This window comes from Lutjanus erythropterus, chromosome 12 (assembly GCF_056507025.1).
Source record: "Lutjanus erythropterus isolate fLutEry1 chromosome 12, fLutEry1.hap2, whole genome shotgun sequence".
Taxonomy (NCBI): Eukaryota; Metazoa; Chordata; class Actinopteri; order Lutjaniformes; family Lutjanidae; genus Lutjanus; species Lutjanus erythropterus.
This window is the reverse complement of record NC_139328.1, coordinates 30,055,341-30,065,158: the sequence shown is the minus strand read 5'-3', so window position 1 is coordinate 30,065,158 and position 9,818 is coordinate 30,055,341.

Sequence of the window (9,818 nt, the reverse complement as noted above, 5' to 3'; positions counted from 1 at the left end):
TATTAAATGTTAAAACGGCTTGCCATAGATTTCGGCTTTGGAAAATAGCTGACTCTCTGGGCAGTTCACCTACTGAACTGAACAATGGACCACTTCACTCGTTGTACGTATTGTAGTTTCACTGGGGCTGTTTGTTCCAATGGAAACTGTTCACAGTGAGGTCTGCAGATACTTCAGCATAACAAACTATTTTTCATTGCTTTTAGTAGCACAACCAAAATTTTATACAACTCTTTTATAGTGGGGCGGCAGTTTAAGATTCAGCAGGGTATGTCTGAGAACATCAGCAGATAAAAGCAGAACTACTGTATCTGTTTCTATAGATACCACTTGGATTAAGAGAGTTCAGGTTTTTGTGATTTGAGTGGCCTGAATAGCAGATCTCATCCAGTTTAATGTTATACTACCAACATCTATTCAATTTTCTGCCTTTAACATCTAAAACCCCACTGACCCACCAGTCCCCAGGAACAGTCATTACACATTCATGCTGTGCAGCCACCACATGGTGAGCTGAGACACCATGCTTTTCAAATATAAAAAATACGTATGTGTAAGTTGGGGAAATGTGTATAAAATGAAGCACAAGATATTGTGAATATTTCCATTTGATGGAGTAGTGCAGCCATGACAACACAGAGTCTTGGGGTTTGAATAATTGACTCTGTAAATATCATATACAGCATTAATGAAGCGCTGGAACAAGTCAATACAGAATATATATGATAAATATATATGATACTCTCAGACAGTGAGGAATAAAATAATTTTCCCGACCTTTAAGTGGAACTCCACCGAGTTTACACATCAATGTCTGTTTGCAGCGAGTACCACTCACTGAATAAGCCGTATAAAGCCCTTTGTGGCTCCAGAAGTGGCTGTGTGAACTCTGATCAGGTTCTGCTCAAGTGATGTCACTTGAGTCAGATGAGAAGTGGAGTTGTGGAGCTGGAAATAAGTTTACTAGAAATACTACTACCATAACATGCCTGAATCTCTGACTTGACTGTCAGCAATCAGGCTGCATTGCGGGTAATGTGAGCGCCAGCTGAGTGCAAGGTTGAATCAGGGGAGTCCTCTTTAAAAGTCTGTGTAAAGCAAATTCAGATTTTCATCTAAACACATCATACATGGTAAAAAAAGACAGAACTACTTTATACTGCACTGTGGGGTGTTCGACTGTTAGACAGGATTTCTGTGACTGACATAAAATACGGTTTGATGATGCACTGGAGCCATAGGTCCGCTAACACTATATATATTATAGTGCATTAGTGTTTAGCATTAGCAGTGCAAGTGATGAGAAGATCAGCTCTTTGTTCTTTTAATAAACCTGGTTGGTTTCGTTCTACTGCCACAAGTGAACCAAAGCACAAACATGTTTGTGAAGATTCTCAGTCGTCCAGGTCATGGTATTCATAGAAAAGGACTCTACCAAGGGACCTTTTGTTTACATTTCCTGACAAAAATCACTCCCATAATCCCATGTTACTTCACGATGTCAATAATCTATGTCTTTCATTATTGTTTTAATGTGACAGAAACCAGTAGCAGTGGAAATTCCATGTTGTGTGTTTTTAACTTTATTAGTTCTCACAATTGGGAAAGAAACAGTATGTGCAAAAACAAAGCACCTTTGAAATCCTAGATTAGAAGTAGCTTGTTGTTTTAATAACATATTTTTTCATTCAGTTTCATCTACGAAATTCCTCCTGAGTCAAAACTTCGTAATAAAATAGGTTCCTCTGTGCTTAACAGCTGACATAACCGATGAATGGACATATTAGCATATCTCTGATTTGAAGAAATTATTTATTTATTCTTGTTTTTCATATTTGTAAATGATCAAAGGCCCAGAACTAGGTTGTGAAAGGTCCAGATTTGGCCGCCAGTTGAATAGGCCTGGTTTATTTGGTTGCCTGTTGCTTAAACTTCCAGGGAAACATGGGATACGTCGGAGAGTAAGGAAGGAAGTCAGCCAACATGACGGACGAACGGAACAGAAATAAAACTTTAATACATTACCTCGTCCGTGAACATGTTTCCTACCTGAGTCACATTTTCATCAGCTATGGTGGTTGTTTAACAATGAAGACAACAACCCCCATAATCCCATGGGTAATGAGGCATCAAACTACGCCTTTTGTTACTGTTTTGATGTGAGAGAGACCCCTGGCGGTGGGAATTACACACTGTGTGTTTAGGGGGAGCAAAAAGGGGGAAAGTGGATTTTAAGGGGTGAAAGCATGCTGTTATAAAAACACTGTAGCAAAGGAGAGGTGGTGGCAAAAGTTCTGTATTGGAAAAACATTATATTTCACATTAATGTACAGTCAGATGGGGAAGCATCAGGGGAGAGGAGAGAGGAAAGAAAGCACACAGTGTTAGACTGAGCCTGCACCATTTGCATTTCAGCAAGAAGTGCAGTAGTAGTAGTGAGAGTCACCTGGAGTGCAGGCAATCCTGAATGTGTGAAACTCGCACCGTTAGGGATGAATAATAGAAGGTGGTTGTGGTTCAGGTAGTGTGTGGTGCTGGCACTCAGTGGCTAGAGCTCAGATCAAAAGGGAAGTCTTACATACCTGAGATCTGAAAGACACTGGTTCAGAGTGAGAAACATGAAAAGGTTAAGCAAAAATCCACACCCACCTTATTAAACACTCCCAGTTAACCACATACGGTTTTCTGAAGGGACTGAATTCAATACTGACCTTCATATCCTTCGTATTTCACAGTGTTTTCATTACTGTGAAAACAGAAACCACGACTTATCTTAAAGTGAATTAGAAATGCATGGCAAGTTTTCATCATTCTTTTCAAACTATAACAAGGAGTGTCTCATCATTTCATCATCAGATAAAACGTGTATATTTATGTTAAGTTATTGAGAAAAGATTAGTAAACTATTTTTAACTTTTAAAAAGTTATTCAGGGCTGCCTTCAAATTTTAAGTGGCTGAATTTGAAAAGACAGGTTCAGATAGTTTCGTAGTCATTAAAAACAAATGAACATGTCTAATTAAAGAAACTTGCTAATACTAATTCAGTAGTACGTAGTAGTCCTAAGTACATTGTTCAACAATGTTCAATAAGCTTAAGATATTAAGTAGAACCAATAACTCTCCATTAATATTGACAAACAGTACAAACAAGTAAATAAATAAATAAATAAATACTAGAAATTTGAAGTTTTATTAACTTGAATGAATAAAACGTGTATATTGATGTAAGTTACTGAGAAAAGATAAGTTGATTGCACTAAAATCCCGTATCCTGTGAACAGATCAGACTACGTCTGAAGACCACCTCTGAGACCAGCAGAGTTTAGACAACAGGAATACAGTAAAACTGTGGTTTTCTTGACAGGTTTGGCTCCTGACACCCTGGGGCTTAGTCAGCTAACTTAGCGTTAGCTGCATGGCTAACTGAGCTAAGAGGAGTTAGCAGGTAGTTTCTTTAGCAAAAATAAAAGCTATCAGGCTAATCGAGAGTTGAAGCTGAGAAGCCAGAGGACATCATAGGGAAAACCATAAAGCTTTTTCTCCATAAAACATGATCCATTTTCACCCAAATCAGTGTATAAAGTTATCATGTTGTGTTTTTGTTGTGTACATTATTCAGTGAGGTCCATCCCCCAGCCTACTGTGTACTCTATATAGCTAACGTTAGCTGGTTGCCATGGCAGTCCACTACAGATACCACTTTATCCAAGGTCAGTGGCTGCATAACCACAGTAAATGTAACAAGGTTAGAGGTGGCAAACACTTGAAGACACACCGATGTACCATACTGTGGTAATGAATCTTAAATCGCAGCTCTGCACCATTAAAAGTTAAAGACTGCTTGACAGGTGAATGCCATAATATTAATGGTTGAAATTGGTTGGTTCTAGCTCGCATAAGCACCTGTCAAATTTTGTTTTACAGAAAGAAAAAATGAATAATTTTCCATGATTTTCATTTAAAAATGTAAAGATTAGGAATAATTATTTATTTTTTGCATATATTGCTAAATAGGTACACAATATGTCTGATGATGTGATCTAAAAGGGTTAAAAAGGCATTTTTCATTTCAACTTGACTTTAATAGCAGCCTGGATGACAAATACATGTTTTATAGTGCAAGTACTGGACCATTCCTCACTGTCTCTCAGTGTTTGGTCTATCTTCTCACATACACTACACTTAACACCTGAAGCGTCCTGTTTAAATAAGACACGCATCGGCACAATAATCTGACATGTATGATAACATGAAGGGGTCAGAAGGTTGAGGAGCAGGTGCTATCCTGTGATTGTGCCCACAGTGAAAGAGCTGAGGCTTCTGTCACTGCTGAGTGCTGCTGCATGAGCGGGCTGCAGAGAAAGGCCTTGGAGAGGCACCAGGGAGAGAGTGCACCATTCAACTGAATCATCAGGGCCATCAGCGTAATGAGAGCCGATCGGTCCTGAGCAAAGGAAGGCAAGGAGAGAGGAAGAGGGAGAAAGGGAAAGAGAGAGCGAGCGGGATGGAGGAAAGAGAAGAGGGGGGTAATGGGGAAAACAGAGAGAGAGGGAGGACAGGCTGGATGGTGGAGAGCAGTGGGGCAGAGAGAAAGAGAAAATGGGAGAGAAGCACACAGAGGATATAGCATAGGAGGATAAAGAAAAGTTGCTGATAGAGGGAGAGAAGGCAAACGGACTCAGGGCGATGGCAAAGAATTGTGGGAAATGCTTGAGGAGAGAAAGTGGCTTGGCAAATAAACATTTATTTTTCCACCACGGTGCTTACATGAAAACATCAGAGGCTGAGTAACACAAAGGAAGCCGACTGCCAGGCACTCAAGACACTGGCACTCAAACTGTCAGGAAAAAAGCATCACACAAAAAGGGCAGGGAGAAGAAAGGGTGGCAAGACAAGTGAGAAACACAACAAGGAATTTACCTTAATTTTCTTTGTACCTCAACTAGGAATAATATCGATCAGCGAGGATGTCTCCAATTTCAAAATGTTGTTCATACCAGGGCCCTGCTATTTAATTAAACTGCCATTTCCATGATTTAGTCCATTAGCTTCTCATTCTCATAACGCCATCAACTCTGTCATTTCCACAGCGGTGACAACCTGGGCTATTGTTTGCGATCAGAGAAGCTGAACTTCCAAGAGGTCATTACTCATTTCTGGCACTCGTCTCGGCTCCGGAAGAGAAAGTCATAAATTATTTCTCTCACACATAATCCCGGTGCCAGAGCTGTGTGTCAATCATTTCCGAGTCACTCCTGGCCCCCTCACGTCAAGTTCCGTCACGTCCGGCCCAGCGGATCATCTATCAGTGGGCGATCGTCCGTTTGGACGGGTACCCTCTGTTATTACCCTCACGTCTTGGGCCCCCAGCTGAATTACAATTGCAGAGTCGGTGAAGAGCCAGGAAGCTGAGAAGGCCGGGCCCGGGTAACGAGCTCTGGGGTGGGTAATTAATGCCTCCATTTCCCCCCGTTGGTATTGTCGAGGGGGCGGCATTGATCAGAGCAGGATCAGGCCGCAGGGAAGCAGGCGACAGGCCGAGGGCACCGCAGGGGGGATTAAGTCAAAATGTGGAACAGAAAAAGGGGATGGATGGATTGAGAGGTGAAAGAGAAGAGGGGGGAAAGAAAAGAAGGAGGAGGGATGAGGGGGGCTTCAAGCCTGGCAGAGTTGTTCCTCTTGAGATGGGTCTTCCGCTGGGGCTGGCTACTCTGTCAAAAAGCCTGCAGCTCTGACTGACACTTCAAACCAATAAAAAACACACTGTAGTTTTGTACTCTTCTATCAGAATTGTAAAGCAGAGACATCCAGAGGGAAAATGCTGCAGAATCCAAAGCTGCACTTCATACAGTGCAGTGCTGTAGATGCCATACTTGTCAATGATTTATAAAAATGACAACCTCCACATCACACCATTCAAAATTCCAGCAAATAAGGTTATAGTAGCAAAATATAGCATTTCAGCCACTATGCAAGGTCAGAAAGAAAAGGAAAACACACCAGCCCGTAATGGTGCGTCACCCAAACAAATGTAAGTGCTCACATAACCAGAACTGAACTGCCACTAAAATAGCAAGAAGTCGGAAAAAAGCCAATTGATACTGTGAAACAACCGACAAATACGCAATTCACTTTTCTCTACCCCGAGGGACTTTAGTCACCACGTATTAAAGGACGCAGTGCTATGTGTGTACACACATATATATATATATATATATATATATATATATATATATATATATATATATATATATATATATATATATATATACACATATGTATATATATATATATAAAGCCAGGAGCCACATGGGAGTAAGTGGAGTGACCATGGCAGCCACCATCGCTCTTACTGCCACATCTTTAGCTGTAGTCTCCCTGACCCTGTCTCTGTTTGCCTGGGAGGCAAGGCCTGGTGCTGTTGACGATAAAACAAACAGACAGGCCCCATTTATACAGTCAGGTGTCATGACAAGGGATAAACAGCCGACCGCGCTTCGGGCCTCTCGAGGCACAGTCTGCACTAATAGCAGGGGCTATCATCATCCTCATCCTCACCATCACCCTCATGATCATCACCATCAAGAGCGGCAATAGTGGTGTTGGCAGAAGCTCCTAGGTGCCTGCTGGGAAACGGACGAGCACTGACTCAGATTGGACAGAACTCAAGGGCTGCACTGTTTACTTTGCCGGGCTGTATTCATTCGTGTCGCTGAATTAATCGAGTCAAAAAAAAAAAGCAATTGCCAAAAACATTGCCGGGGAAGAGGGGGTGTGAAGAAAAAAAAAAAAAAAAAAAGAACAGTCTCGAGTAGAGCGAGGCGGCCGTGGCAAGCACGCAGTGGGAATGACAAGAGTGTGGCTGTCATCGCGAGGGATGAAAAACAGCACCTCTCAAACGAGGCGAGGCAGCGGCTGCCTCTTGCGCCAGCGAGGAAGGGGATGCGCAGGGACCACAAACGCAATTATCTTCATGCCAGCTTTGTTGTTTGTCAGAACTGGCACGCATTTAAGGACTTGGGTGTACTGATTATATGACACCCGGAGAGCCTTCAGGGTGGACAAGAGGCAGCCGGCGGGGAGTCATTACCCAAGCCAAATAGACTTCTCATTTATTTTTCCGTCGGGGTAAAGCATCAACAGGAATAAACAATGGCTGATAGATACTCAATCACCGAAGGCGTGCACCCTTGCACTGGGTGTTTTTCCTTTTGAAGATCCAATTACAAAGTCCTAGGAGCGAATCATGGGAAATAACGACTCATACGCGAGGTGTGTGTGAATCCAAAAAAGGTTGTCGGGTTACCCTTAGGACTGTGTTCTGATATGATCTAGTGTCTGGGAGTGAAATCACATATGACCACCTGACAGATGGCATAATGTGGGCACAGGGGTTATTTTCTGACAGTGTGAAAATCATGTTGCTGGCACCTTTCAATATCGCCAGCTGGTCTTTTTCATAGCATTCCGTCTAATTTAGGCCAAAAAAAGGAAAGCTATTTTCTTCATTTTGTCATGCCTCCCCAGAGTGTCACCATCTTGCCCTGAGTGTAAAGCTTTGTGAAAATATTCTGAAAGCTGGTACTTAATAGCAGCTATTCTGAAAATACCTGTTGACAACCTGCAATCTCAGTGCCAGACAGAGATGACTGTCTACGCTGCCTACAGTCTGCTGGTCCAGTGCCAAGGTCACACACACACACAGAGACAGGAGGGGTGAGTCCAAACATGGTGAAAAACCACAGGTGTGAGGTGTATCTTCTATACATGACTGGATGGGCCAAAAGGGCAGAAAGGAACATCCACGCCAGCAACTAGCGGTTTATAGAACTAAAGCTATAAATTAAATCATATCCCCAAAATAAGAGCTACTTGAGAGTTTATTATGCTTTAAATGGCCTGGCTCATAGCAAGTGTTGCCTGAGCATGTCTGGAGGCAAAAGTGATTAAATTTGTTCCAAACGGCCACACTAAAATGCAGGGATCAAGGTGTCCCACCATAAGAAAGGGAAGGACTCAATGAGCGGTTTGATTCCAGCCTCTTGCCCTTCACTGTGTGTCATCCTCTCACTCTTTCTCCCTCTTAAATGTCTCTCTACGGCTGTCCTATGATATTAAAGGCAAAAAAGCCCAAAAACTGCAACCTAGACTGGATGGAACACTGTAAAACATAAATAAACACAAAATGCAGCAAAAGGTGAGGAATGCTCAAAAAACAACTGTATGGAACATTCCCCAGGTAAACAGGTGATACTATCATGATTGGGTCTTAAAGGGGCATCCTCAGTCGTTGACAAGCAAGGATGGGTGGAGGTTCATGACTTTGTGAAAAGCTGCATGGGCAAATAGTCCAACAGTTTAAGAACGTCTCCCAACACAGAACTGCAAGAGCTTTAGGGATTTCATCATCTACAATCCATAATATTGTTAAAAGACAGATAAATCTGTGCATGTAAGAGTTAATCCTGAAGACCAACACTGAATTCCCATGACCTTTGACCCCACAGGTGGCACTGCATTTAAAAAAAAAAACTGCAATAAAAACCCACTTTATTGTATAAAGAATACTCCACGGGCTCAAGAACACTTCAGAAAACCTTTATCTATGAATGAAAAGAGAAAACCATATATCAACATCCAGAGGTCATCTGAGATGCACTGACACTAAGTGGAAAAGTGTCCGTCATGGACCTTGTGTCCTTCAGGCTAAAGAGGAGGACCGCTCAGACTGTTAACAGCGCTAGCTTCCAAAGCCAGCATCTGTCATGGTATGGGGGTGTGTCATGACATGGCTAACTATCACATCTGTGAAGGCCAGGGACCATCCACCCCTCGATCGAAAATACATGTAGTGGCCTGTAGTGCTGTTTAGACATCTGTACTGTTTTGGTGTGAGTTGCTCAGCTTTGGGGATATCAGCCATGGAGATGTCTGCTTTAATTAATGAATTACCTTGGTTACCTGGGCCATGATTTTTGGAGAGAGACTGGTTTTGAAATTTTCAAATGTATTATTTTTGTGCTTGAAGAAACACAAAACTTGTGCCATTTAGTCCCCTCATATTAGAGAGAAGGCAGACATCTGTATAGCTGACATCTCTAAAACTCTGCAACTCGCACCAAAACAATCTAGATGAATAAATAGCAGTGCAGGGCAGGGAGGAAAACGTGTTTTTGATTTTGGTGGGATCTGTCCCTTTAATGCTCAAAGGCACATACAGATTTTGGTGCAACATATGCTCAACATCTTATTCACGGACACCTCTGCTTATTTCAGCAAGACAATGCCAAGACACAATCTGCATGGTGCGTTACGAAGCAAAAACTTCGACAACAGATAACCCAGACTGTTGAGCACCTCAAGTTGTATATCAAGCAAGAATGAGAAAGAATTTCAGTCAAAACTTCAACAATTAGTGTCCTCAACTAACAGTAACACAGTTTGTATATTAAACATCTTGTCTTTGTAGTGTATTTAGTTGAATATAGGTCAAAAAGTTTTTGCAAATTATTGTTTTGAGGGTTTTTTTTTAGTTACATAGCCTCCCAACTTATTTGGAACTGGTATTGTGCATACAACTAGACTAATTAGATAAGTCTCTACAGTCATGCTAGCTGCTGTGTGAGGCTGTCCTTTGGCACAGCGAAGCTTTGAGGTAGCTGCTAATGTCAACAACCATTCTCACAAAATTCACACCCGGACAATTGCTGCTTGTTGTGGCCGTGCTTATCGGCTTGTTGGGACTCAGCCTCCCCTGTTAATTTTTCTTGAAATAAATTACTTTCTTATCGTTTACATGCATAATATGTAAATTCTG